The sequence below is a fragment of the Silurus aristotelis genome, assembly GCF_946808225.1.
Source record: "Silurus aristotelis genome assembly, chromosome: 17".
NCBI lineage: Eukaryota > Metazoa > Chordata > Actinopteri > Siluriformes > Siluridae > Silurus > Silurus aristotelis.
In genome coordinates this window covers 23,392,824-23,418,676 of record NC_139590.1, presented here as the reverse complement: position 1 = coordinate 23,418,676, position 25,853 = coordinate 23,392,824, and the positions used below count along the sequence as shown (strand labels likewise).

Sequence of the window (25,853 nt, the reverse complement as noted above, 5' to 3'; positions counted from 1 at the left end):
AAAAAAAAGTATATAAATATATATAAAATTACATATAAATATAAATGCTTTGGAGAAATGAGACGGTAATACATGGGACGGCTGAATAACAAGAGCTGTAACAACGATGTTATAATAACTGCTAATGTTGTAATGACACTGAGGTCTGAACAAATCATCCCTCATCCTAAATCTGACTTTACTTTGGGTGATAATGCTTTTGAATGTCAATAATAATAATAATAATAATAAGAAGAAGAAGATGATGAAAGGGATGATGATGTTGAGTCGTAAGAAATACCAAATAGAATGGTATGCCCCATCCACTAATCCCTAAACGTGTAGCTGAAAATCATATTGAATTAAAGTATAGATTTCTTTCTGCAAAACCAACTCCATTAAGCCACCGATTCCAATATGACTTGAGTAAAAGTCTTTGAGTATCTGATTTGAACAGCACTTGAGTATTTGACTCGTATTGAACGTAGCCTCAAAGATGGACGAGTCCTTAACACTAAGACACGTGTTAGTGCAAAGTCAAAAACTGTTCATTTGTGAGGTTTTATTTCCTCAAATACAAATAAAATTGTCCACCTCAACACTGCATTAACAACATTAAGATCAACACAACAACCTCTTCAGGTAGTAAAGCGGTCTTTCAAAAAAGTATCTTCAATTAACAACTAAAATTACTGAATCTTGCCACAAAGTAGAACCATCATTAATATTCAACGGACAAATGTAAAATTTGTGAAACCAAATATTCAGAGCTGTGTGACTTGATGCACCGGAGAGTCTCAGAGAAGAGCAATATTTTAACAAAAGCTGGTTCTTAAAGTTTTTGGAATTGATTCCAGCACTGTTTGGACTGAAAATGAGGCCAGTGGAGTTAAAAAGTCGCTCACAGGCGGCGGAGGCGAGTAGGGCAGTGCCTTAATGACGTCTTTAACAGAGGGGGAAAAATGTAGTTGGTAAAGTTCATCATCAATTAAAATATCGCGGAGTAAAAAGAACATCTATTGAAATGTAGTTAAGTAAGAAGTTGCTGGTATTTTTAAAACTAGTAGACAATGACGTAAGAACAGTAACAAAGTACATTTACTCAAATAATTTACATCTCTGCCAATCCCCCCATCACTCCTTACCTCCTCCTAAACAAGAAGAAAAGTCATAGAACAAATAAAAACTTTGATATATAGTTTTATATAGCAGTAGTATGAAACTATCTCGCCACACATTATTCTGCCATTTGAATAAAATCAACAAAATGACACAAAATGTTACACTTTTCTATACTCTTCATTATACTTTCTCCAAATTTGTCCCTTTGCTACTGAGCTACTGACCTACAGAAGATAAAAGCAAAGGTTTTTTTTTATTTAATTTTACTGTTCGATCCGATCTGAAAGCTGCAGTTGTCTGGTTGTCTCCTGTATCGCTGTATCAAAAGGTCAGCAAATCAGAAGTGCTACAGCTTCGTTATTTAATAATACAGAACCCTATCTGTGATCCAATTACAGCCGCATTGTAGCGATGAGATGGTTACGGTTATTTGTATGCGCGGAGTAATACGCGTCTCGGGCAGCCGGATTATCGCTCAGCCACCGTGTCACTTCTCATTTCAGTTAACACACTGTTGAGTCAAGTTCATCACTGAAGAAACAAACAAAAACTGATCTGGCCACAAATTGGGAGGGCTTCTGAAAAAAAAAAAATGGTGGCAATTTGAGAAAATAAATATTGTACAAGTACGTGAAAGGGATGCGAAGAAACAGTTCATTATAGAGTAAAACGATGCGGTCATTACCGTATGCAAGCACGGGAACATCCTTTGTGTTGTGCTGTTACAGAAAAAATCATTAACAATGGGAGTGATTTTCAACACAACTTGACATGATCCAGAGTGACTACCAGCTTTACTGTAGAGATTTTATTACCATTTTAAATGTATTTATTTTGCCTCCTGATGCTTGATTTCGTTTATTATTTTGTTCTGCACCGTACAGGCAAATGAGCATCATATTTCAAAAAATACATCACCAATTAAAAGAGCATTAATATTATCATAATGACATTTTTTTCATATTCGTTGCTCTTGAGATCAAAACATGCAAATTATGCATATGTATATGGTTGGTGTGTGAATCTAACAAGTAATTATTCTATGTTTATAACTACAAGTCGATCGAAAGAAAAATATGAATATATTCATTAATTAATCGAATGATATAATTAATACATTATAAATAATAAATATAACCGAATGCTCTCGGTGCAGCGACGTCTCAGGTGTAAAAACAAACATCAGTGATTCCCCTCTAGAGGCCGCTCTCGTAACGGTGGACCGGAAGCCGGAAAAACTATTGGTGTGGATTTTTTGCCGATAGCCGATTGTTTCAGCAATTAATTAATCAGTGACTCGACCTCTATTAATTACAGGGACATTTTAATTTGAAAGCCAACCTTTCTTATCAAATACAGATATGATACGAGTAAAACATATATTCAAAAATTTTATACCCAAAATATGTCTCTGGCATTGTTCAGAGGGTCGTTCTATATGAGTTTTTGACCCGCGAGCTTTAATTTTGGGACTTCTGGTTTAGTGTTACATTATAGCTGCTAGAAACATCATTCCCTCACCGGCCTTTATTTTTTTTCCCTCACGCTTGAAATTGTCACGTTACAGAGAAAGGAAACAGCATAAAACAGAGTTCGTGTAGAAACGGTTCTGTATTAGAACAAGTACAATAATATAAACCTGTGATTTGTTGCTGCTTTCATAGTAACTGAAGCACAAATAGAATCCAGAATGCAACAGTAAGTAGTATTTAAAATAGTTTAATACTGTGACATCAGATCAGATCAGATGTGAATGTGTTATGGTGTGTTAGAGTGTGTGTGTGTGTGTGTGTGTGTGTGTGTGTGTGTGTGTGTGTGTGTGTGTGAGGGTGGATAGGGGTTAACTGGCTTTTGAGCAATGTGTGTACTCGGGTCTATGTCATTTAGAAGGGGTTGCAGTTCACTTGATATCTATCATCTACGGCTGTCCTCTCGCACAGATGCGGATCAGCGCGCAGTATATTTGATTCGACAGGGTCACGAGGTGCTGCCTGGAGGCATTAATAAACTCGGCAAGTCCTCTAGTCTGAGGAGTCACTTGACCCGAGCGTGCCAAACAAACCCCGACAATGAAATGAAAGACCAACACCAATGGAGGCACAGTTACACTCTCAACCTGGGGGGGTTATGATCTAACGTCCTCTGGAATGGTTGGGAAAAATGGAGGTTATTTCTTTTTATCAGGGGTTGAAATAACCAATTTTGATCATGAAACCTGAAATCGACAAATTTACAACAATAATAATCATAATGTCCGACTGTCTAAGGGCTCCAAGAAATAATAAAACGACCTTCATCACATCACAGTATCAAATCAAAATCAGTTCTTCAGTCCCAATACTTTTGCTCAATGACTAAGAACATGATCACACAAACTTGAAGTCTGGTATCAATTGTCTTCAAGCTCGATTACTAGCCATTAGCTAAGAGAATTACGTTATTGATTTAATATTCGGTTGTTTTGATGGCAGGAGAACACGAGGTCATGGGATTTTCTCTTCCACAGATTTCACTTTGATATCATTTCCGTAAAACCTTTTTTCCTCCCGGTCCATTTTCAAAACGCAAAGGCTACAATGAAATCGCAGAGGGCAGAGAGCGCAGCGCCCGATGTTTGACGTCGTAACCCTCCCTGTTCTTTATACTAGACTGAATATTTCAAAACAGAATCCATCCTAACGGAGAGAATTTACACAGGGGAAGCGAGGGGCTTATTATATGCTGTTTACTTATTCATGTATTTCCGCCTGGCGTTAATTAAAGAACGAATGAGTGAGATATCAAGAGAGAGAGAGAGAGAGAGAGAGAGAGAGAGAGAGAGAGAGAGAGAGAGAGAAAGAGAGAGAGATTAAGTAAGAGAAAGAAGGAGACGATATAAAACACAGGGAGTTTCTTCTTCCAAGCAATTGCAGTATGGCCGAAGGGACTGCGCTAACCCACTTTGAGCAGCTGATTACGGGGCTGTGCTTCAAATAAAAGGAAGTCCAGATCTGACACTGTAAAACACTCGAAACCCGCTGAGGACGTTTCGCTCGTGGCGCTGGAACAGAATCAAAATAAGGTCCAATATCATCCGGTTTTGTGGTTATAGACCTCAGGGATGTCAGGCCTCTGTCCTATTAGCGGCGCGGAGATACACCAGCTTGACGGTTTCTGCAAGAACTGAAATCAAGAATCTGTGGAATAGTCTGTAATCTTTTATCAAGATTATTACTTGTCACATGCGAGATGATTTTATAAGAGATGATCAGATAGCATGATAGCTTCTGACAGTGTATAGGTTTTTGCGTGATTTTGAGGAAAAAATTCGGTTCTCATGCGTTGGCCTCGGTGTTCGCAATAAATTGATCGCTAGCTCGACATGCCTGGAAAAAAAAATTCTAGAAAAAAAGGATCAAGTGACGTACGAGATGCTCTCCGTCTATAACAGACTGTGTGATAATGTGTAGTTTACATCATCAAGCCGTCTCGCAGACACAATACAAGCTTGATTTGATTTTATACATCATTTTTTAAATATACATCTCGTTTTCAGTTCTCCAGAGATGCTACCATGGCTGTGGCTGTTTTGTGAGTTTGCCTTTGTCCCCTAAGTAACACTTTGTGTTTTGCTCAGTTATGAACAGCATAAATAATAACCAAAAAACAAACAGCATCGGTAAATTAACCGAGAGTATAAGTTGCTCTGAACGCAATAGAGTGAAGCACAGGGGGGAAAAGGTGATAAAAGAAAGCATGGAGAACTTGAATAGGGGGTTGTGTAAACAATGGCAGCATCTGCTGGAGCTGACAGAAATTACACACACACACACACACACACACACAGACACACACACACACACACACACACACATGCATATTGAAGTCTGATAATTGAATCATAATCTAATTTGTATTTCAGACAGCCGAGGCTTTTCCGACTCCTTCTGATAATGAAAATTATCTCTGTTCGCTTTAATGTTTTATTAATTTATTTATTTTTCACCAGACGCTATTATGTGGGAGCTGATAGGGAGGGGAGCGCCGATTAAAATACCAACCTGTACTCGGTTTGGAGTTTTAGGGACAGGAAAAAAAAAAAAGAAAAGTAGACGACTTGTCCTATCAGGAAAAAAGGGACATGAAAAAAGGAGAGTCCGTAACTCCTCCACACGCGGTGTATTGTTCGCCCGTGGCTGGTAAATTAGTCACATCTGAAATAGCCTAATTAACAGATAGGGGCTTAACCTACTTATTAGAGCACAGGACCCGGAAATATTAGAGCTTTTTATGAGGAGTTTAATGGGTGTGTGTGTGTGTGTGTGTGTGTGTGTGTGTGTGTGTGTGTGTGTGTGTGTTTCAGAAAAGTGTGGTAGCACTTGAAGGCAGCACGAGTCAAATGAGATGTCAGTGTACATACTTTACATAGGAAATATATTATAATTTTTTTTTGTATTGTTTAGAGTGCACTTATTTTATACAGAAGACGTGATATATATATCTATAAATGGGTGAGTAATGGTTTAATGGCAAAGAAATAGTTTTAAATGATCATTTTTTTTTAAATATATACGATATACTTCAGAAAACACAATAAACGTTGCCTAAAATATTGATGTCTCTCTCTCTCTCTCTCTCTCTCTCTCTCTCTCTCTCTCTCTCTCTCTCTCTCTCTCTCTCTCTCACCCACTCATAACCACTATGTTTCTCACTGATCCGTTTCCACGACTAAAAAGCATACGCATGATGTCGGGTGTCGAGAAGAATAGCTGACAGCCCAGCAATAGCGAACAATTGGCCGAGGTCGCATGGAAAACAACGCGCCGCTCGCGATCCCTCCATTAGCGAGATGGAAAAATAAAAATCGTTCAGCATTGAGTTTAATGTTATTTGCTAATGATGCAGTATTTAACTACCGCTCTATCAAAACCCACACCCACCCAACTTTCCTGCTTCTCTTCTTTCCCATCGAAAGCCAAATTGCTAGTTAGGGGATTGATTTAAAACAATTTATGCGAGCTGAAAAGCATGAGGATCGTTCACTTTCCCTCCCCGAATCAGTGTTTGTGCAATAGATCTCCAATTAAAACGGCCATAAGGAACGCTTTCAGGGTCGTGATGGAGGTTTTGGATTCTCATCATTTTGTTATGGGTTGTATTTGGCTCGTTTCCATGTTTACTCGTATATAAATACTGATTAGCAGCAGGGTGTGTTTTAGGGGAGGGGTTTAAAACGTATTAAGAACATTTCACTGGATGCCAAAAGTAGTACACTGTTAGGGTGAGTAGACTCATGATGGAAAAATAAATATGTATGAATATGTTATACATAACTTTTTAAAACCAGCAAAACTAATAATGATCATGATATATTAGGTTTACAATCACATGACCTACAGTTTTACTATTTCAATCCAAATCAGGGTGTAATTATGGGCGTGGCTTGTCTTGAACACTTCTGCCTCCTGGACACAGGGTCACTTTCTGTTTTGAAAAAAAAACACAGCACCATCCTGATCCTGTGAGCGTTTCAAAGGTACTTTAATGGCAGATTTCAGTAGCACCATCTGAGCCGTAGATGCGGTTTATAACTCGGCTCTCGCTCCGCTTTTGTGCGGCACACTTTTAACAGCGGAAAGGGGGAGGAAAAAAAAAGCACTTCCACAGCTAGTAGCCAAGCATATTAGAAAATAAAATACAATTCTGCCACCTGACACTTCAATTTAGGCCGCGCCGACTGCGAGAGCCGTCAGCTTCCCGGCCTGCCTGGCGTGATGGAGGAGACCCCAAATATCATTTAACCGATCCGAGCTGCGAGGGTAATGCACATACACTCTCCCCTACTGCATTAAAGACACACACACACACACCAATGCTCAGCGCTCGGCTCTCACACAAAATCTCATTTTAATTGACTGCATTATCTGCGATGTAGCATGTGGAAGAATGGGGGTAGTTATAGAAAGGAGGGAGGGGTAGTAGGGAGTAGTTGGGGGGGTAGTAGCGAGTGCCTCCATATACCTCCTCCCAGCCTTTCAGATATGTCTCTGTTCCTCTAATTGTCTAAATGCATCTATTACACATAATAAACACACATAATCAGAAATGTTACCACCGTTTGATTCTTATATTTTAAATACTTTTTTTTTTTTTTATCCTGAGCGCTACTAATGTTCGGCTTTACGGAATTAAATTGTATGAAGTTAAATTGTTGTCTTTCACTTTAGAGGAAAAATTCTACAGATTGCATTCACTTCAACCTTTGGAAAATGAAATGGAAATTTTTTTTGGTTTGTGCTTAAAAAAAATTCCCATTAACAAAGATAAAATATGACACATATTAAAAAAGGAAGTCACATTTCTTTATTATTATAATTAAAATTCATATTTTGTTCGTATTGACTGGTTTGATGTCTAACTTATTGCTTTTATATGTATTTTTTTTCACTAGCAGAACCTAAATATCTACATACGCAGGAATGAATTATGTGTGCCATAAAAATACGGTGTATCCTGATTACATTATATTTTATAAATCCTACCTTTGCAGTGAAATAAAATCAATGATGCATCCTGATTAATTTCATGACTACCATTATATTAATATCACTGTGTCTTATAGATGCGCTGTGAAGTATTATTGAGAAACAATCCCGCATTTTAAACAGTTTTATTCTATCCATCCTCCTCTTTCTTTCCGCTCTCTTCCTCTCACTTCCTCTCTCCCACTTGACTTCCTTTCTCTGACGCTTTCTTTTCAAGCCTACTCTCCTGTACTTCATCTCCCAAATCACTTTTTCTTCTTCTCTCTCTCTCTTCACTCATTCTATGTAGCTCCTTTCACGTTCTGCCTTCCATCCCACTTCGGTTTTTTTTTTTTCTTTTTCGGACTTTTCTCCCAACCTACTCCTCTCCTTGTCATTCCTGCACTTTTCCCCTCTCCCACATTTCTCTCCCACCTTTACTTCTTGATCTTTCTGTGTTCTATCCCGCCTCCTCTCTTTTTCTCTTGGCTGCACTTTTTTTTATTTCCCATCAATTCCCTCTCCCTCTGTAAGAGACAATGCTGAGGTAAGGATGCCGGGGCAGCAGGCGCAGCAATCTCGCAGCGCCGCCATTGCTCACCACATCAAGCGATCGTTTAGCGCCGGCCTCCCTCGCCGTGATTGATCGATTTGGCCCGTGTCTAAATCACCCTCATAAAGTTGGTATTGTGACAATGGCGGGAGAGCGACAGCTGATTCGCAGCGGGACAGAAGGAGAGGGCGATGATGGAAGCCAAGGTGACAGTCAGCAGTGTACACACATTACACAGACGCCTGGGACATACACACTGCGGGGGTTTAGGGGTGAACTGTGCTAAGCTAGGACACAATCTGTACTGAAATAAATAAGCACTGAGTGGGGAAAAAATCCTGGATGGTTGATTTAAATTCTTTAGATTTTGGCCATTCACCTTTTACATACGAGGTGGAATCAAAAAGGTTTGAGACGAGCTCTGTTTACAAAAAGTACTTTATTTATCTACATTTACACACCATCACTTTCAAAATAATCCCCCTGCACAGCAATGCAGCATTTCAAGAGTTCCTGCCACTTCTGAAACGTGTCCTGAAAGTGTGTACATTTCGTGAAGCGTGTCAAGTACCTTCTGCGATCCGCGCCGGATCTCCTGCAACGGTGTAAAAATGGTGACCTTTGAGCTGGCGAAGTCCACAGGAGCCAAATCTGGCGAGTAGGGTGGGTGCAGAAATGAGATCATAAGGACATGAGAAGCCGAATCATATCAAACTAATCATGTGGCAGATTCACGCAGAATTTCACGTTTGCTATTGGTTCCAAATTGCGATATGATAAAATTGCAGACGTGGTAACGCACGTGGTCAGAATAGCACCAGTTGCACAGGACTCAGGACTTTGGGAAGATCGGTGCTCCCTGTGCCTGTGTGTGTAGCCTTGTGCAGCCATTTGTTGGCATCTTACAAAAAAAAAAGTACAGCTTTCTCAATACATCTGAATCCCAAAGATGTCAGTAAACATCACCACTATTACTCTGTGACTTCAGTGAGAATGTCTATAACACCGTGATGTCACAAAGTATATCTGCTGCATTGTGTTGTCACAAAACTTAACACCTAATGTTGAGCAATGTGTACAAATATTCTGGAAGGTTGTTCACTGAAAATAATAATTTATAAGCAGAAATCACTAAATCAAACACTCACTACAGGATGACTACTGAAAAGCAGTACCGACTGGCCGACGAGCTGTTTAACAGGAGGAACAACAACAAAAAAATCTGAACTCCTGCCACACGTGAACAACAAAGAATTAGTCATAAATCCGGAAATGCTCTTTATTGCCGCTGTTTTACAGCGCTGACGTGTGCCGCATCAGCCCTCGCGAATCGACAGCAGGTCCCGCAGACAAATAGCACACAGCCAAAGCAATATACAAGGCTCATGTTGCTGGTGCAGGACTGCTGATATCAGCAACTCTGCAGGGTCAGGGCCCACTTTCTCTCTCAGACGCACTCTCATTCTCTCAGCCCACTTCCTCCCCACACCCCCCCTTTTACCTCACCAGCGAGACGCCAAAGCAATCAATTTTAACTAGAGCCATTTCTTCTGTGGAGTAAAGGGTGCCATTTGTTTTCCTCCCGTCTTTTACTTCCGCTCCTTTTCTCTCTCCTCTCTGCTGCAGTTTTACATATTCCTCTCTTTATTGGTTTTTAGAAGAGCAATAATAACTTTAATGGCCGTTTCTTTCCGCATTGTGCTTCTTGCTTTAAGCGAGATACCTTCACATTTATTCAATTGGCAGATGCTTTCTGAATCCAAAGAGACTAATAAGTGACAGAAAACACAATCCAGATTACAAGATGAGCAGGTGAAAGTTAAACTATGAGGGTTTTACTTGAAGGCTCAGTGGGTCTGTGATCATCATGGCATTGAATGCAATGCATTGAGTGCAACCTCGATACTCGCGGGGGTTACGTTCTATGACAAATATTTAGGAATTTTTGACTCTCTCTCTATCTTGATGGTTCCTTTTTCAAGGTGAATTTTACATGTACTGTACTGTAAACTCACTTATACTGTACTGTAAACTCACTTATAATACAATAATAAAATAGTTTTTCAAACATTTCAATGTAATTTATTAGTAGTAAATCTCGGTTACTCTCAGTCCGGTTCCAAGCGAAAAGTCGTGAACTATCGAGGTCGCTAGTGTCAAGGTCGTGACTATCGAGGTTCCACTGTACATTCTTCTGGTCAGCAGAGCAAAAACCTTAACCAGAGAGCCACCACGCATAGCTAGTTATCATCATCATCCTATTGTGTCTGGAGCATGATTGAAAACTGAAAAAAGCCAAGACTGGAACCTTGAGGTACCCCATGTGTCTAATCAATCGCCCCATTCCTTAGAGATGCCACACTGGCCTGTGGAAAAATCTGCATAATAAAATTGAACAAGTGTCTACTGTGTAGGAAGGACAAGTTATTTGTCAAACATCCAAGGAACAACACGAAAAAAACTGAATGAGAGGGTGAGGGAGAAAATAAGAGATAGAGAGAGAGAGAGAGAGAGAGAGAGAGAGAGAGAGAGAGAGAGAGAGAGAGAGAGAGAGAGAGAGAGAGAAAGAAAGAGAGAGAGAGAGAGAGAGAGAGAAAGAGAGAGAGAGAGGGAGAGTACGCTTTCATTAATCCGTGAATGTAATTACTGTTTAAACAGTCCTCCCCTTGATTGATGTCCTTCAGACATGTTTCATTTACTTGAACATGTTCTAATATTCAAGGGAAATAAATAAGCAGATTCCTCAAAGGACGTGCTCTCTCTCTCTCTCTCTCTCTCTCTCTCTCTCTCTCTCTCTCTCTCTCTCTCTCTCTCTTTATATATATATATATAAACACCATATGACCTGGTGCGGAAAGAATCCGAAGACAGAGAGAACGCAGGCGAAATGGGCCGTAGATTATACATTACATAATGAAAGATGATGGATGCACAGGGAAAGCATTTAAAGGCAGCCTACAGCTGCTGATGACATGGATACACCTCGAGAGCTTCAATCATATTGGCAATACCGCAAATGGCTGTTCAGTCTGCAAGGCACGCCCTGACTCGGGCCTCGTTCCACAATACATATACCTTTATAAAGTACATTTGGAGATGCTGACTTAATACGGGTTATGTGAAGACATTAACATTTGATACATGACAAGGATCCTTTTTCTTAAGGCCTATTCAGCAGCGAGAGTCAGGGCCATGAATTAATTCATAATATCAGCATCTTCAGTTCTTTCGTTTTTTTTTGTTGCAAAATTCATCAAGTCAGATCCAAGTAATAAAAAGTATTTAAGTCCAAATGTTTAAAAACCCACAGATCCATTTTTCTAGGGAGGTGTGGCTTAGTTAGAGTAAGAAAAGTCATGAAATCAGGTTGGAAGGTTGAAGACCTCAAAAAATGAAAGGAATCTTAAACCAACATGGCTACCATTCTGTACTTCAACTTCAGCTTCCGTCTGGACTGCAGTTCATTGAAACCGACTTTACTGTATAACAAGACGATGATCTGAAGTATACCTCCAAACTCTGTAAGCGTAATTTAGAGAGCAAGCAATTGGCTGGAGTGTTATCTATCATGGTCATAGCACCGCAACTTAATCCTATTGAACTGCTCCTATTGGATCACAAGAAAGAAATATTCAACCAGTGAAAAACATCTTTGACAAGGTTACAAGAGGCACGGCAAAGTATTTCATTGTGTTTTTTTAGTTCAAGTGAAGGGAAAATGTAATACTCCAAAAACTATACAACTGTATGGCTTCAACATATGGTTAAAAAAGTCCAGTGTCCAAATACTTATGTTCATAAAGTGTACGTGGATGTTCAAGTTTATAGCAGAGGGACAACCTACATAATTTACAGTCACATGAGCTACTTATATTCAAAAGCAACTTTCTACACTTTCAAAACAAGCACTTATAATAAGAACAAAACAATCAGCTTGCATTACAATGGAATACAGTATTTCTACTGTCTATTAAATTCATTAAAAACACACCTATTATCAATCTTATCTCCATCTTAAAATCTTAAATTGCAAAAGATTATGTCATATCCAACAAAGACTAATCACACATCCAAATGTACAAAAATATTGATTCTGATTAATGGTTTGACATAAAAGTGGACTGTGTCAGCAACTGCTTGGTGCAGATACAATTACCCTTACAATATCATAAAAAAACACGCATAAGCACAAATATGATGAGTAAACAATAAATCACTATGAAATGTGATCCTAAATATGATCCCGGGCTAGTAGACTAAAAAATATGATATCGTGACAAATCGTCGCTAAGATGAAGATCAGAGTGGGTTGGATGATTTCAGGACCATGGACAGCACCAACCTCGCCGAGAGCTACTTATAATAAACTGTTTAATATATCATTTTTTATATATAATCCCTTAAAATATTTAATGATTAATTGCTTGATTGTCATGAGTTAACTCGTGATTAATTGCAACTTATTTGCACATTTCTATCTGTTCTAAATGTACCTTAAATTAATACTTTTCATGTTTTTACCACGCTTTCCCTTAGTTCGCGACAAGCACGGCTGAGGAGAGGTCAATGCTGAAATTGTCTGGGAAGGCAGTTTAATAATTGAAAATATTTTTCAGTGGAGTTTATTATTTTTTTATATATTAAAATAAAGAAAGGACGTTGAGAATAAATGAGTGTTGGGTTGAAAGCTTTTCATTTCGCCTCTTTTATATTTTTATTCATTTTCATCTTTAATAAAAATGGTGAAAAATGGAGAAATGCATGCTGCATTAATCACGCATTAATAGAATTCGTGTCTTTAAAATTCATTTTATAGATAATATTTTTACAAAAAGAACGATATCTCTAAATCTAATGAGTAAACATGGTAATACTGTTTTGCGGCCTTTAGGCCAGTTGGGATCTTCCCCTCAGTATCCGTTGCATGAAAAGGTTATTTCCACCTCGGCCTTGGCAGCCTGTCATAAATTTCCCACAATGCAACAGGCTGGTGCTCCGATGGCACGTTCCCGTATTCAGACATCATATTTGACTTAAACCCCGCTGGTATTTGTTTGGCTTGATGCCGATGACACTTTGATTAATCCAATTTGCTCGACCGCGTTTACAGCTTCTTTCCATTTCATCCGACTGAAATTATCAAGCACTCCAATTAAATTAAACTCTGCGGCATTTACATTGACGCCTAATGGCTGGGATGCTCATTTCTCTTTCCTTCTCTGGCTTAAGGCTGCCTATTAGAAACATTTCCCCGGTGTACGGAGATAAACCGAGCAGCACCCTGACGTGGGTCACTCTCACGTCCTCGCCATCTGTAAAATATTTACTCATGAAGTGGAAATAAAACCTGGTGAGTCAGAGAGTGAATTATTTTGAGAAGCAACTCTAAATAAGCAACTTGCTTCCTTCCTGCCTTACATATGGCAGGCTGTCTGCTTTGGTGAGCAGTGGACTGCTTTCCATGACTTTTGTTCCAATGCTATTTGCAGTGTTTTAGCCTTAATTCTTTGCTCACTCTGGGAAAAATGTGTGCTTTTCTACAATTATGCATGAAGAGGAAGTTTCTCACTTTCTCAAACTCTTAATACGGTAAGATTTAAACTAATAAACATATATGGCAGAACCTTACTAAACTAGCCATAAATGTGCTATTTGTTTCACCAAACTTGAATCTGGTGAAAAGAACCATGCCATTACATTAAAAATATTAATCAGGCAAGTGATGGCTGCAGAGGGACGTGAAGGTTAACCTCAATGCATTTAGATACATTCCAGTGGTACTAAAGACACTGAGATTATGATCAAGCAAGTGAAGTTTAAATGCCCCTTTGTTTGTACAGTATACCTTTTACATGGGTAAAATACCACTGTAATAAACCCTAAAACCGTTTTTCTAAGTTAAATATGCAAACACAAAGGTACAAAAAAACAGGAAGAAAAAATCGATACACATAATATTTACAGTATAAGATTTAATGGATGTACAAATTATATATATATTCTTATAGGAAGTAAACTAAATAAACCACCACATTTTAGCACAATTATTATTTATTAAACTTAAAAAGCACTTTCTCACTAACGCTCTGTTGTTTTTGGTGTATTTTTTAATATAAAAATAGGCATAGTGTAAAAATTGCCATAGATCAGCACGTTTTAAAACACACTGGCAATAACACAGCCTGCTTGCAATTCCCCGGCTCTCTCTCTCTCTCTCTCTCTCTCTCTCTCTCTCTCCCTCTCTCTCTCTCTCTCTCTCTCTCTCTCTCCTTGCCCCTGTCTTCTGACCTGGCAAAAATAAACACGACAGAATAAATAGAGGAATTACGCTTCATAACCAAAACGGCTCATGTGATCGTGCCACCCTCAGCGTTTTCCCTCAACTCTCACATCCTTCAGGCCACTTGCTGCGGCTTTCTGCAGAGCTTAGCACGTTCCTCACAACGGGGCCCTCGTCACAGATAACAAGCTGGTCAATATTCAAAAGCGCCACTTTAATTGGCCGTCACCCCCTCCTTCCTTCTCCAACCCTTCGACCCCCTCCATCTCTCCCTACCTGTCAAGAGGGCTTGCAGAGGAGCGTATTAAGTGCTTCTCTCCATTAGGCCAGCGGGAATTAAGGAGCTCTGCTTGGCACAAGAAGAGACGCTCATTTGCTTCGCCTTTATTTCCATCGTCTTTTAGATATCGTTTTTCTGTTTGTGTGGCTTAATACGCTGAGCCACTAACCTGCATTGCTGCTTCTTTTTTAATACTAGTAGTTGTAATACTGAAACAGCAATTTGCCCTTATTCTATTTTCATACAGCCCCGGATTGTATCAGAAATTATTTTCAGGATCTCTTGTGAACGAGACAGGCGTGACTCAGCGGGTTTAAAATAACTCCGCTACAATATTTCCAGAATTATGTAACGCCAATTGTTTCACTACAGATGCAGAAATGAGGAGTCGCCCTGAGTGGCTGTTTTTGTCAGCTATTAACGTTGTTAGGGAAGCGAGTGAGGGGGCAATTCCAGCTGTGAAAGGTTAAGTTGCAGTGAGATGCCGCTGTCTGGCGACAGGCTTTGACCCCACGTGCCTTTTCATCTCAGAGCGAGCTCGGTAAATCCCTCAAGTGCATTATCTGCCCTCCTGCAACACAATTACCCCTGAGTGCCTCCCTTTATTTTAAACCCCTCCTGGTGCCGCTTATTGACCGTTTTAATGACGATTGTTATCTATATAATTTTTTTTTTTTTTTTTATACATTTAAAGGTGTTTATGGAACTGCTGCACAGCTACATAACAGTGATGTTATCACAGAAAGAGTGCCCAAAAAAAGACAGACAGACAGACAGACAGACAGACAGACAGACAGACAGAAAGAAAGAAAGAAAGAAAGAAAGAAAGAAAGAAAGAAAGAAAGAAAGAAAGAAAGAAAGAAAGAAAGAAACCCAGCATGCTCAGTCCGGCTCCAACTGTGACCAAGTCACGAATGAAACAACCTGAACGTGTGTTAAACGTCTTTAAATGACTCACATTTGCTCTAGAGGGTGAAACAGACTCTGTTACATTAAACACTGCACAATGTTACTGCAATATTCTTAGAAATAATATAGAATATTATAATATTTGACATAATACATAATTGTTAATTTAGGTTAAGTTCCACTACAGGTTTTTTTTATTTCTGCCAGCTTGCGCTCTAATTCTATTTGTATGGCCTTAAAAGAAAAAAAGTCAAATTACCTGACTATGATTTATATAAAACTAAAAGCTGTATACATGTTAGAAATATCCTGTTGTATAATATAAAAATGTATCCTGTTTAGAAGAGACATCACGATACAATGTAACATTACTGACCGAATTACTCACACGACTGCTCTCTATAGAACATAATACAATGTTGCATAGCGCAACATAACAATGTAACACAAGGTGACATTATGTAACAAGTGTCCTAAAAATGTGATAGGGTTAAGTATTAATGGCCTGCTGTTACTGAACATTGTGTACATTTTTTGCTTCCCTTTTTTTCCCTGGATGTTTTTAATATTTTTGACTGTTGCGGCAAAACCTCTCAGGATTTGTTGTTTTAAATTAAATGCTGCTGTGTGCGCAAATCAGTTTGGATACATTTGGATCCGATCATTTGGTTATTTCTGGTTGTGGTATACTGTATATTCTCTGAATAGAGAGGAAGAAACTTTGCCATCCGACTTCTGTCTCTGTGTGTCGTTTGGCAACTCTCCACGACGCGTCAAGCAGGGAGTTACATAACGCTGCAGAACATAATGTATCATTTTATATATATATATATACATCGCATCATAATGCACATTCTCCTTCATAACTGCATCATAATGCACATTCTCCTTCATAACTGCATCATAATGCACATTCTCCTTCATAACTGCATCACAATACAATTCTCCTTCATAACTGCATCATAATGCACATTTTCCTTCATAACTGCATCATAATGCACATTCTCCTTCATAACTGCATCATAATGCACATTCTCCTTCATAACTGCATCATAATGCACATTCTCCTTCACAACTGCATCACAATACAATTCTCCTTCATAACTGCATCATAATGCACATTCTCCTTCATAACTGCATCACAATACAATTCTCCTTCATAACTGCATCATAATGCACATTCTCCTTCATAACTGCATCATAATGCACATTCTCCTTCATAACTGCATCACAATACAATTCTCCTTCATAACTGCATCATAATGCACATTCTCCTTCATAACTGCATCACAATACAATTCTCCTTCATAACTGCATCATAATGCACACTCTCCTTCATAACTGCATCACAATACAATTCTCCTTCATAACTGCATCACAATACAATTCTCCTTCATAACTGCATCATAATGCACATTCTCCTTCATAACTGCATCACAATACAATTCTCCTTCATAACTGCATCATAATGCACATTCTCCTTCATAACTGCATCACAATACAATTCTCCTTCATAACTGCATCACAATACAATTCTCCTTCATAACTGCATCATAATGCACACTCTCCTTCATAACTGCATCATAATGCACACTCTCCTTCATAACTGCATCATAATGCACACTCTCCTTCATAACTGCATCATAATGCACACTCTCCTTCATAACTGCATCATAATACACATTCTCCTTCATAAATGCATCATAATGCACATTCTCCTTCATAACTGCATCATAATACACACTCTCCTTCATAACTGCATCACAATACAATTCTCCTTCATAACTGCATCACAATCTACATTCTGCTACATAACATGTTCCTGCTCCATTCTTCGCTTTGGAACTGCCCGTTTCGTCTGGCCGAGACTCCAGATGGAATTCTGTTTTAGTGTGTAGATGAGGATGGTCCCATATCAACAGCCCAAAGATTCCTACAGTTACTGAGCAACTTTCAGGATGGATTTGGGCTGTAATTTATATAAACAGACTACTACAGTGATTCAGGATCGCATGGTGCATGAACTTTTCTGCATTTATGCGTCCACTACTGAACAGTGTGTCTCAATATTGGAACTGTAATGTATGGACATTGAGGATGAGGATATGTTTCCTTTCGAGTCTGGTTCCTCTCAAGGTTTCTTCCTCGTGCCATCTCAGAGTTTTTCCCTGCCACTGGATTGCTCGTTAGGGATAAATGTACAATTATTGTATAAGGAATATATATATATATATATATGTATATATATATATATATATATATATATATATATATATATATATATATATATATATATATATATATATATATATATATATATAAAGCTGCCTCGAGCTTTGTCCATTGTTAAAAGCGCTCTACAAATAAAAATGAATTAAATGGAATACCATCAGATGCCGGTCCTGTTATATAGATTAATGTAATTTCATTCAACATCGTAGCTGGAATGATAACGTACCTATACAATAGAACACTTCTTCTGATTCCATTCGATTCATTGTCGCAGCTCCTGAACAACAAAAGCTCAGGATTATTAAGAAGGACATTAACCTTCACTGGCAAAATGATTAGTTTGAAATCATTCAGCAATTCGGCTATTCTCAGTCTTTGTCCACTAAATCGGTGTCACGTTAGCTCCAAAATCGGCATGGTAATGCACTACCCCACCGGTCCTGACAATGGGGAAATAATAACAGGCTTTCAGATGCTATTCAGCTTCGGCGAGTAAAAAACACTGGTATTATTGCGTTCAGACCACTTTCAGGCAACTGGTTAACCTGTGACCCGCGACACTAATTGCATATTTATACTCGTAAAGATCAGACGTATTAAACATCACTGCTTTTATAAGGCCCGGTGTGTGGTTTCCAGTCTTACAGTCTTACATCTTGTGCACGCTCGTATAGTTCTGGTGAGCTATAGAGCGCATGTCATTGACTGTGTGTGTGTGTGTGTGTGTGTGTGTGTGTGTGTGTGTGTGTGTGTGTGTGTGTGTGTGTGTGTGTGTGTGTGTGTGTGTGTGTCTGTGTGTGTGTGTGTGTGTGAATACTGCTGTTGGGTGACATGTTGCAATTTTCCAAACCCCTGTCCAAGCAATTACAGCCACTGCAGTGTGTGCATGGCTGCTCATGGACATCCTCCATTCTACACATATACACACACACACACACACACACACACACACACACACACACACACACACACACAGAGAGAGAGAAAGAGAGAGAGAGAGAGAGAGAGAGAGAGAGAGAGAGAGAGAGAGATGGAGATTTATGTATTTATGTATTTCCCCATCCATCTCTCTCATTCTCTCTCTCTGTTCATATTTCTCCCTGCCTGACTCCCTGTCTTTTCAGCTATATATTTGCATGTCTGTCTGTCTGTCTGTCTGTCTGTCTATCTATCTATCTATCTATCTATCTATCTATCTATCTATCTATCTATCTATCTATCTATCTATCTATCTATCTATCTATCTTTCTATCTATCTAGCTATCTAGCTATCTATCTATCTATCTTTCTTTCTCTCTCTGTCTGTATGTCTGTCTGTCTGTCTGTCTGTTTGTCTGTCTGTTTATCGTGTGTTTCTGTTTGTTTGCAATTCTGTGCCTGTGGCCCTTTTTGCACATCTGCATCTCTGTGTCTCTCTCTCTTTGTCTGTCTGTCTGTCATTCTGTGTCACTCTCTCTCTCTGATGGTTTCTTTGTCTCTGTCATTCTCTGCCTGTCTCTGACTCTTTGTGTCTCTGCCTACCTGTTTGTCTTTCTGTGTCTCTGACTCTCTCCCACTATCTGCCTCTCTGTCTCTGACTCCCTGTGTGTCTCTGACTGCCTTTCTGACTCTCTGTGTCTCCGACTCACTCTGCCTGTCTGTCTCTTTGACTCCAGTGCAAACATTTCTTCCACTCTGTTGGACTGTCTATTTGACTGTCTCTGAATACTTGTCTGTTTCCCTGTCTCTCTGTCTCCTACTGCCTGTCTCTCTGTCTGTTGATCTGTTACTCTGTATGTTTACCTCTCTGGTTCTTTATTTGCCCGTTAGCATGGATGCCTCACTCTGTCTTTAGGCCTGTCTCTACCTCTTTCTCCGAGTCTCTTCCTGTCTATGTCTCTCTCTGTCTGTCTCTCTGTGAGTAATAATAAGCACTATTCTGACCCAAATAACACTCATGTTGGAAAGAACGAAAGAAAGGTGGTGTGATGTAAAATGAAGATCTGTGCAGGAATTTGAGTGTCTGTATAAGTGTGTATGTGTGTACACACACATCCAAAGACACGCTTTAAAATCCCCAGACACGTGAGACATACTTTATTTTTTCCCTCTCTCACTTTTTTATTTAAACCCGTGGTGAAACTGTGGCTCGTCTCTCGGCCGCTCTGACTGAAGTTCATCAGTATTCATGAACTGGAAGTGTGTGAAGTTTAGTGATTAGCTCGAGCGGTTAAACAAGATTAATGATAGAAGCCGAGGCACAACTCCAAACACTCGGAGAAAATTCGAGCGATTTACGAATTCAGGCTTCTGTTCCAGCACTTAACTAGTCGCCTGGTCATTTTTTTGTACCGCCTGTTATTAAATTATCTCAAATTAGCCCGATATTTAATCTCGATCCCTCAAGCAATTTGAAGAAATCAGGAAAGACGGGGGTGCGCAGGAGCGCTAATCAGGGTTGGATAAATAAATGCTAATGGCTCGCTTGAAAACTAAAGCTAACTTTACATCTGCTCGTTTAAATGTTAAAGGGGAAAGGATATCATCGGGAACGCGGGAGATCAGATCATCGTTTTTTTGTAAAGCATGCACCTTTAATACATTTAATCGGTACAAAAAAAATAAAAAGTTTTTAATTAGGAAACTTTTGACCAAATTAGCAAACAGGATCACGCTGCAGCCTGGTGTGTGAACGTTTGGGAAAAACAATAAGAGAATAAGAGTTGAAGTTCAGGGTAAAGGGGAAAACAATGACACGGTAATGAGCTGAATATAAAATCATGCTAATTGACGTTTCTTTGACAGTCGAGCACGCAGAGATGAGATTATTATTTGTGTATGTGGGTTTGGGCAGACTGACAATAGCCTTCCCACTCTCTCTCCGTGTGGCTCTCAGTATTCGCTTTCATTCCCGATCTCATCTCTCATCCTGTAAAACACGCAGCACACAGGGGAGGTGAATCTGCTCCTCGTCCCAGAAAACAGTTCAAAACAAGGCTAATCCACTGCGAGCGCTTGTGATCGCTCAGGACACAAAGATCCGGGATGAGAACTTAAAACACACAAACACACACACACACAACAAGAGCTTTTTAAGCATGAACCAGAAACCAGAAAGACAAGAAATAATAATAGTAATAATGAAACACGTCGTCTCTACACTGAACCATATTCACCCTGTTCTCTAAATCCCAACATTCGTTGTGCCTGCTTTTGTGTCTCATTCGAGGGAATCTGTAGAGAACGGTTGCGTAACACAAACCCTAAAGTGCTGACGAGGCAAGCGTTTCTGTCCACTGCCGGACTCTAATCAGAGCAACACCATCGACTGTAATGACTGTCAAAGGGGAAATAAATAGCGACAGGAACGCTATTCTCAGCACCCCGCACATGAGGGGGGGATAAAGAGGGAAGGAAGAACCACGTTGCACTTCTTAAATCCTGTAATGGCGTCTTTACATCAGCTGGTCGATCTGCTCGCTGGGTTAAATCGGTTAAAAGTGCATTAGAAGGTTCTGATAAAGGGCAGGTAAAGAATAGACCGTGCTGTAAGTAATCGACAGAGAGGTGGACTTCCTGTTCCTGCTCCCACCTTGAACCTGATTTTCCTATGATGCCAACTGTAAATGCAAATGATCCATTTGGAGTTAAATTTCATATCCGTGAAACAAGCTTGTATTTACGTTTCCGTACCAGCCTGTTTTATTGTTTAGAAAACTGCACCGCATCAACAAATGTCTTATTATTGGTCTTACATTATGTCTACATCCACCCCAGGAACCCGGTTGAATCTGCTGTTACTATAAAATACAGCTATTAGCTGTTTTAAATACTTAGCATATTTAAATATTTATACTTTATATCACGTCTTTCCCGTATTCTAGCATATATCGGTTTTGTGGGTGTGGCTAAAAGTACATCCTAAAATGTACAATAATCCAACCAATGAGCAACAAGCACAGTGTTTGCGTGTAGAGTAGCCAGCTAGCAGCGTCTGCAGATGATTGAAATATGAAAATATTGATATCGGCTTCAAACCATCACTAGTAGGAGTAGCTACTGCTGAATGAGTTTGTATTAAGGGTGCGATGGGAGGGTTAAAGGGTTACCTGGAAACAAAGCTCCAAAATGGCTCACATTGACGATTGTAAAAAATCGGATGCTATCAGGGTTTTAGTCACTTTATAATGCAGACATTTCTTGTTAAGGTAACAACACAAAGAACCGTTTTCTTCACAAAGACCTAGTCTTCTGCACTTTGTCCAGATTTTAACGCCATGAGTGAGACAGAAAGAGACAGAGCAAGAGAGAGAGGGAGGGAAGGAAAGAAGGAGAGAGGGGAAGAAGAGTGTTTGACTGTTCCAGCATGTTCGGCAGGGGAGGGATAGTTCTTGAAAGCCGAGCGGTGAAATCCCAGCAGCCTCTCTTCAGCTCAGCATGAAGTGCTGTCACCGTCTCCGAGACGAAACGCTCCCAAAAAAAGTCGGAAAAGTTGGGGCTTTTCAAACTTGCAGTGGACCGAGTTTATCGTGGACTCCATGTCCTCGGGAACGTTTTATCATGACTGGAAGCAAAGTCGAAACCAAAACGGGACACTTTTGTGTAAAACATGGCTCTGTGGGAACTCGAGATTATTACCGTTGAGGCAGCAGAGGAAATATATGACAAAGGGCCGCCTCGTTGACTGTTATCAGACGTGTGGAACACCCCTTTCGTGGTTTCGAGCATTTCCTGTCACGTCTAGTCCGCACCCTTGGGTTAACACAAAGTTTTCTTTCACTCAGAGCGATCAAGACCGTCTCCAGACTTCACATGGACAAAAAAAACCCTAAAAGAATAAAGGGAAGAAAATAGCGGGATAATCAGGACATTAAACTCAAACGCGAGAACCATATGTTAATTATGTAAATGCTTCATTCTAATCAGCTCGAACTGATGTAACGAGTTAGCAGGAAAAGAAGTGAACGTTGAGAGTTATCAAAAACGTCATTAATATTCATCGGCGCAGCGCCGCGGCACGCGCACCCATCCGCACACATGAATTAATAGTTTGATGAGGGATGAAAGTGCTGGAGGTGGTGTTTATACGGCGAACCATCTGTCTTACTCAGAGTCCTCTCCACCACGGCTCAGGAGCGAGGTACGCTAGCCGCAAGACAGACTTCCGCAACAAACAAATGGTTAGCGAGAGGGTGGGGAGGAAATATATTCTTATAAAAATGGTGTTCCGTTTGGGAGAGTGGCTCATCACTGAGAAAAATTTATTCAGCAAATAAGAAAGTGAGTAAATAAGTCAATAAATACATGAATCCTTACTGTGTGCTAGTTACGATTAGCCTTAACGCTATCAGAAACATGTGTTTTATTAAATAATGCATATCTGTGCATTTACATAATTATTAACATAATTACATTTAGTGCTTGTGCTAACGATTTGCTCACAACAAAATGAAAAATGTGATTAATTTAGAGGGAAAATATGAATAATAAATATCTTATGAAGTGCATATATAACAGCTGTATGTCATATAACGATGCAAAGCCACATGTCCTATTCATCATGTTCATGTTTTTGTCTGCTTGACAGAACCAGACACATTTGTGTATCTTGTATTATAGCAGTTAAAATCTGGATGTTCAACATGGTACCTCATGGTAAAGAGACTCTGAGGATATGAGAATTAGAATTGTTGCTCTCCACAAAGATGCCAAGGCTGTAAGAAGATCAGAAACACCCTAAAAATGAGTAACAGTACAGTAATCAAGGTCATACAGAGGTTTTTCAAGACGTTTTCTCTCAGAACAGATCTCGCAAGGATCCATCAAAGAAGTCGGAAACCCTCGTGCAAAAGTTGCTTTAAAAAACAGACACATGAGTGCTGCAGTGTTGCTTTGGAGGTCGCAGAAGAGGAAGGTCTGCGTGTCAGTCAAGCATGGTGGTGGTAGCATCATGGTCTGGGGTTGCATGAGTGCTGCTGGTACTGAGGAGCTGTGGTTTAATGAGGGAAACATGGATTCCAACATGTACTGTGACATTCTGAAGCAGAACATGATTCTCTTCCCTTCAGAAACTGGGCTGAACGGCAGTTTTCCAACATAATAACGACCCCAAACACAGCACCAAGATGAAAACTGGCTTGCTGAGGAAGCTGAAGGTGATGGAGGGGCCAAGTATGTCTCCAGACCTGAACCCTACTGTTCAGGTGTGGGTATTCTCAAGCAGGAGGTGGAGGATCCCAGCAACAACCTGTGCAGCTCTGGTGAATTCCAAAGCCAGGAGGATGAAAGCAGTGCTGGATAACAACAGTGCTACACAAAATATTCACTTGGGACACAGTTTGACATGTTTACTGAGGGTGTACTTACTTTTGTTGACAGTTATTTTGACAGTAAAGCCGTATATTGAGTTATTTTCAGAGGACAGTAAAACTGTACTGATATACAAACTGCACACTCTAAAATATATCCAAGTGTCATTTCTATAGTATTGTACCTTGAGAAAATACTAAATGTTTCCTGGAATGTGAGGGTGCACACACACACACATATATATATATATATATATATATATATATATATATATATATATATATATATATATATATATATATATATATATATATATATATCAATAAAAGAATGATAATTTTCTTGCTCTCTCTGTGTGTGTGTGTGTGTGTGTGTGTGTGTGTGTGTAAGAGACAGAGAGGGGAACAAGCTGGCATTGTGGCAGGAGAACAGTCCAGGCCAGCATGAATATGAGGATGGAAAAGCAACTGCCCCCGTGCTGCCCTCTGCCCCTGGCACTGTCCAGCTCCGCTCCATCTGGAGCCCTCATCTGTGCCCACCTCATTCTTTTTCCTCCACCACCCCACATGCCCTGTCCCCTCCCTTTTTCCGCGATAACTCTCTTATAAACATCACTTTAAAGTCTTTTAACAGTTACACAACATATTTTAGATTTTTCCTTGAACCTTTAGTGCCAACATGTAGATTCGGTGCAGGATCCTTACAAGATTTGATGTAGTGAACATGTACTGTACAGTGTGTGTGTGTGTGTGTGTGTGTGTGTGTGTGTGTGTGTGTGTGTGTGTGTGTGTGTGTGTGTGTGGCAGTGTGATCAATAAAATAACTGCTGGAAAAATATGTATTACTACAAGAAGAAAGATAAAGATTGTAAAAAAAAAAAAAAATGCTAAAAATATCTGTAATATTTATTGTGATAATATTTGATATCGGTATTAAAAGCAAACCCCACACACTGCTTCATCCTTTTGTTCACAAATAGTTTTTTTGCTCATGATGCCAAAGCTCTGAAGTGAGCTCAGCAAAGCAACACGGCTAAGTTTGGCATTTAGGTCTCTCATATCGGCGTGTGCACACGTGTGTGTGTGTGTGTGTGTGTGTGTGTGTGTGTGCGTGTGTGTGCGTGTGAGAGACAGAGCAGCACCCTGACATACACCCTAATGGAGCTCCTCTGGTCCATCCTACTCGGGTCACGGGTTCAGCAGATCTCTCTGTACGTGACTAGAACGCTTTCATGGTTAAGCTCTCAAAAAAAACCTTCTCCTTTTTGAGACGAGAGAAAGAAAGAGAGAACTCGTAACCACATCACAGCTCCAGCATCACGTCTGTGTTCGTTCGGTTTTTCTCTCGCACAGTGCTAGGCATGTCGTTCGAGCATGAAAGAACGTTTTGCCATAAAGGAGATTTTGAGTTCATACCTTCTTGATGTTCAGGAGGGTTATATAACACTGTATAGTGCGGCTCATGAAACGATTTGAAGTTATAAATAGAATATAATGGCTAATAACCTGCAATACATAATTAACACTAACTATTTGTACCACTAGCCAGACAACCGAAGTCCTTGAATTTATAAAAATAAATGGTGTGCGCTTATTCAATGGGGCTGATTTATAAAATGATTAATAAATAAGCAGTTTATAATGTTTAATGAATGAATTGAGTATGGAGGTCAATGCTGCCGAATTTGATCAGATGTGCTCCTGCGCG

General features: G+C 39.6%; 1 protein-coding gene across 18 annotated transcripts in view; it reads right to left on the bottom strand.

Moving 5' to 3' along the window:
- The window catches only part of rbfox1 (RNA binding fox-1 homolog 1), a 271,780-nt gene that overhangs the window by 83,177 nt on the left and 162,750 nt on the right, over nt 1-25,853 (bottom strand). The window lies entirely within an intron of this gene.